The following is a 5,537-nucleotide window of genomic DNA, read 5'->3' on the forward strand; positions in this document are numbered from 1 at the left end:
CCAAGATGAGAAACCAAAGTCCTGGGGCATCCTTTGAAGGCAATAATAAAGCAAGGTTTCTAGTAAAAATCTACTTTTCGCACTCCAGCATCTCTCAAAACAAGAAAAGAAGGCTTCAAACAGCAAGCATTTTCCATCAGAATAAAACACGAAAGTCTTCAAAAATATTGCTTTACAGAAACCATCCCCAAACATCAAGTACACCAAGAAGAAACCATCAAAAATGCAAACTTTTTGGAATTAGGCAAAGCAACCGTCAAATAAAGCAAGAAACAGATACGAATTCTTCTGGATAAACAGTATCAGAACAGAAACAACAAAGAACATGCAAAGCATTAAAGCAAAAGCAAAAAAGGATCATGCAGAAGATAAAGAAAACTCCCAGAAACGCACATTTCAACAACAACAGGACACAATGAAAACAGAAAGATCCAAACTTTTCTCTAAAGGAGGATCAAAATTAAAACCACATCACAAAAACAAAAGCAAAGCACGAAACGGGACTAACCTGGAGGCGAAAGAAGCTTCGAGGAGAAAAATGGAGGTGCAGAAACGGAAGCTGTCCAGAAAACCACCGAGCGACGCCGCAACGCAAGAAAAGCAGAAATATGGGCGAAAGGCAGAGAGCGAGAGAACAAAGGAAGAAATTGCGGCGATGTTACGAAAAGAGTGAAGGAGAGAAACCGTTTCTGGGTTTTCAAAAATCAAAATAAAGAGCCAAAGGGAAATGGGGCAATTAATGTTAAAATTAATGAAAACATTAAACCCTCGCACGTTCCCAAAGCGCCGATATAAAAGCGCGCGCTTTTAGAGGAAAAACGTTCTACATTCAAAAAGCTCTACAAAAGAAAGGAATCGACAAAAGTGCTCGAGTTCGGCTTCGCTATAAGGAGTTCAAAATCAAAAAACTCGACCTCAAAGCAGAAGACCGAGCTCAAGCAGGGGCACTGTTCATACCTTGGGTCGAGCTGTCTAACCCGGGATGTTTAGCGACATGGCGACTGACCTCTTCAGGTCCGACTAATCCGATCTCTTCTTAAAGAGATCGGCCAAATCAATAGGAAAGCCCAATAAAGGGCCCGGATAGAGGAACACGACCCAAATCCAAAGGCAATCCAAGCCTATAGAGATAAAGGCGGTTCCCTCGAAGATAAGCTGATTTCACTCAAAATAAGATAAGATAAGACCTGATAGCTAACTTATCTTATCAGAAAGGTCAGCCTACACCACTATAAATACACTGGAGCACCCAGGTATAACTCATACTCTGATTCTACTAAAAACCTGCTTAATACCCGTGCTAACTTAAGCATCGGAGTCTCTTGCAGGTACCCCTACCCTCTGATGACGAAGGAATCAGCAGTGCAGCCAGCCAACTAGTCAGACACCATCGCTCCGGCCGCTCCCCGTCGGCCGGACACGTCGGCACTGACCAGTACAGAAGATCTTGCCCGAGATCGACCTCTAGTTTCAGGTAACTCTCGAAACAGTTAGTGACACTCACCTTTGTCACTAACGTTGGACTAAGCCACTATGAGCCACGTTAGTTGCCACATTAATTGCATTAACGTGGAAGCTAACGTGGAGGAAAGAAATGATGAGCCAATGTTAGTGACACTCACCTTTGTCACTAACATTAGAGATGGCAATCACCACCATGTTAGTGGCAACGTTAAGACAATTAACGTGAGGCACTAACGTGAGAAGAGGCGTTTGGAGCGTTAGTGACAAAGGTAAGTGTCACTAACGTGGACTCTAACGTGAGAAAAGGGGGGTTAAGAGCAACGTTATTGGCAAAGGTAAACGCTAATAACGCTTGCGATGGACCAAGAGGCAACGTTAGTGGTCACGTAAGTGCCATTAACGTTGAAGTTAACGTGAACCATCTTGGGCTAGGAACATTAGTGAAAAAGGTGATTGTCACTAACATTCTCGAACCCACATTTTCACTTAACGTTAACGCCACTAACATCCTAGCTAAAGTCCATGCCTACTTCACACTTTCTCTGCAAGTAAAGCTGAGCCCACTGAAAATTCCAAACTGCTTCAACTCAAGATCCAAAGGCCCATATCCAAGACTTGAAGAGCCAACTAGAAGATCAGAAGAGTAGTATATATAGGAGTAGTTTTGAACTAGAGAAGAGCTTTTGGATTGAGAGAACCACTCTCTGTAAAATTTTACTTTCTTTGCAACTTCTAGTTTTACTTTCAGAATGTATTTTCCATCTTTGCTTTCCATTCCCAGAGCTATAAACAACTAAACCCATTTCATTGGGTTAGGGAGCTTTGTTGTAATTTGATGGATCAATAATAGTTTTCATTATTCTTCTTATTTCTTTTCTCTTGATTTTACTAGAAAGCTTTCAATCTTCATCCAATTGGGTAGTTATCTTGGAAAAGAAGCTATTCATACTTGGATCTTTTCGGAACCTTGGAAGAGGAATGAAGAGATCATGCTAGAAATGCTTTCTCATGTTGGACCAAATTGGGGTTTGGATGGATATAGTGACATATAATCCTACCAACATTTTGATTTGGGAATACATGCGGTATAATCAGTGACCACACTTCATCTCTTCTCATGAGCAATTAGACCAAGGAATTGGCTATTGATCAAGATTTGAGAGATTAATTACCAAGGAATTGGAATTCAATCACTTAAGATTGCCAAGGAGATCAATGAATGCATTGATTGAGGAAGAGATGAAAATGAACTTGATCCGGAGAATGCAACATCTCCTGAGTCCAATGAATTTCCCATTTCTGATCTTACCCATTCTCTTTATTTTCTGCCATTTACTTTTATGCTGAATTCCCTATTCCCCATTTAAGATTTTGCAATTTATTTTCTATCATTTATATTCAGTTCTTTATTTCAGCATTTACAATTCCTGCTATTTACTTTCCCACCATTTAATTTTCTGCAACTCTCAAATCAACTTCTGCTTAGCTCAACTAGAACATTCCTCCGATTAAAAATGCTTGACGAATCAATCCTTATGGGATTCGACCTCACTCTATTGTGAGTTTTTACTTGACGACAATTCGGTATAGTTGCCGAGGGAAATTTGTTGAGAGACAAGTTTTCGTGCATCAAGTTTATGGCACCGTTGCCGGGGATTGATTTTGTATCAACAATGATTAAATTAGTGGATAACAAGATTGAGCATTTTTCTTTTGTTTGATTTAATTTCTGTTTGAGTGATTTACTTTCAGTTTTAGTTGTTTTCTTCCCTTTACCCCTACCCGTTTGTGGTGTTCTCTTATTTGTTACAATTCAGTTAACTAACCTACTAACTATTTGATATATTGCATCACTCACACTAACAGCATTTCTGACAAGAATACTTCCTGCATTTATCTCTTTCTTGCTTGTGCTTTGTTGGTTGTATGACAGGTAGAAGAAGCGGGGCTTCAACTTCCTTTGATTCTGAACCTGAGAGAACCTTCCTTAGACTAAGGAGGAAAATAAGAGGAAAGAGAGTCGTTAGTGCTGAGAAAGAGGAGGAGTATTTTGAACCAAACATGGATGAGAATATGGAGAACCATCATGAAGAAGAGGCTCACAACCATGGCAGAGAAGGACCAGTGCATCATGCTGGACAAGAAAGAAGAGTTCTAGGCTCTTATATCAATCCAAACCCAGGAAACTGTAGAAGTAGCATCCAAAAGCCAACCATACATGCCAATAACTTTGAACTAAAGCCACAGCTCATCACCCTTGTTCAGAACAACTGTTCATTCGGAAGAAGTGTCCAAGAAGATCCCAATAAACATCTCACCATATTCCTGAAGATATGTGATACTGTGAAGTCTAATGGTATTCATCCTGACACCTACAGACTGCATCTGTTTCCCTTCTCACTCAAGGACAAAGCATCTAAATGGCTGGAATCCTTTCCGAAGGAGAGTTTAACAACCTGGGAAGATGTGGTGAACAAATTCTTGGCAAGATTCTATCCTCCTCAAAGAATCAACAGGAGAGCTGAGGTACAAACCTTCAGGCAACAAGATGGTGAAACTCTCTATGAAGCATAGGAGAGGTTTAAGGACTTGGCAAGAAGGTGCCCGCCAGATATGTTCAATGAATGGGTGCAGTTACACATTTTCTATGAAGGTCTTTCTTATGAATCAAAGAAGTTAGTAGACCACTCATCTGGGAGATCTCTGAACAAGAAGAAGACCGTTGAAGAAGCCATGGATGTCATTGAGACTGTAGCTGAGAATGATTACTTCTATGCTTCTGAAAGAGGCAATACTAGAGGAGTGATGGAGTTAAACAACGTGGATGCACTGCTGGCCCAGAACAAGATGATCACCAAGCAGCTGGCCGATCTTACCAAGAAGATGGAGAGGAACCAAGTAGCAGCAGTCACCACCTCATCAGCAACCCAAGAAGGAGTGAATGCAGAAGCAGAGGGTGAGCAGGAACAAGCCAACTACATTGGAAACTTGCTTAGGCAGACCCATGATCCATACTCCAAAACTTACAATCCTGGTTGGAGGAACCACCCAAACTTTGGGTGGAGAAATCAACAAGATCAAGGCCAAGATCAGAGACATCACAACCCCAACAACAATGCAGCTCACCAACATTTCACACAGAGATCATATCAGCACCCACCTAACAACACCTCTCAACATCCATATCAAAACCAAAATGGCCATTCTCATCCCTCCAACTCCAACTTACCATCATCCGAAGATAGACTCTCAAGGATTGAGACCCTACTTGAACGAATATGCAAAGAAGTCCAGGACAGTAAAATGTTCCGAGAGGAAGTGCGGTCCAATATGTAGAATCAAGATGCTGCCATCAAGAAACTTGAGACACAAATTGGCTACCTATTCAAGCAAATTCCCAGCCATAACCTGTGCAGCAGCACCGATCTAAACCCAATAGAGGAATGTCAGGCTATCACCTTCAGAAGTGGGAAGGAATTGAAGGAAATTCCCAAGAAATCACAAGAGAAGAACTCAAATGAGGGGGAAAAAGAATGAGATGAAGTCCAAATTCCCATTCCCAGTTCACAGCAAAAAGGAGAAATACTGAAGCCAGACGTCCCAAAAGCTCCAAACCCTCAGCAATTGAAAAAGAAGGGGGATGACAACCAATTCTTAAGATTTCTGGAAATATTCAAGAAACTACAAATCAACATACCCTTTGCTGAAGCAATGGAGCAAATGCCGCTCTATGCCAAGTTTTTAAAGGAATTAATGACCAAGAAGAGAAGCTGGAAGAGCAATGAGACTGTGATACTAACCGAAGAATGTAGTGCCATCATTCAGCACAAACTACCCCAGAAATTGAAGGATCCTGGGAGCTTTCAGATCCCTTGTATTATAGGGAAAATCACAGTGGAGAAGGCTCCGTGTGACTTAGGAGCCAGCATAAATCTGATGTCAGTAGCTATGATGAGAAAAATGAGGATTGAGGAGACTAAGCCAACAAAAATGGCCCTACAACTGGCAGACTGATCATTCAAGTTTCCTCATGGCATAGTAGAAGATTTGCTGGTGAAAGTAGGAGATTTTAT

At 41.2% G+C, this 5,537-nt stretch overlaps 1 non-coding gene across 1 annotated transcript; it reads right to left on the reverse strand.

Moving 5' to 3' along the window:
* Positions 1-3,975: 3,975 nt before the first annotated feature.
* On the reverse strand, positions 3,976-4,082 carry LOC148581161 (small nucleolar RNA R71). The gene has a single exon (XR_015896193.1). It is a non-coding gene; the product is annotated as a small nucleolar RNA R71 (small nucleolar RNA).
* Between the last annotated feature and the right edge of the window lie 1,455 nt (positions 4,083-5,537).

This window comes from Arachis ipaensis, chromosome B10 (genome assembly GCF_059453495.1).
Source record: "Arachis ipaensis isolate K30076 ecotype BB chromosome B10, ASM5945349v1, whole genome shotgun sequence".
Classification (NCBI taxonomy): Eukaryota; Viridiplantae; Streptophyta; class Magnoliopsida; order Fabales; family Fabaceae; genus Arachis; species Arachis ipaensis.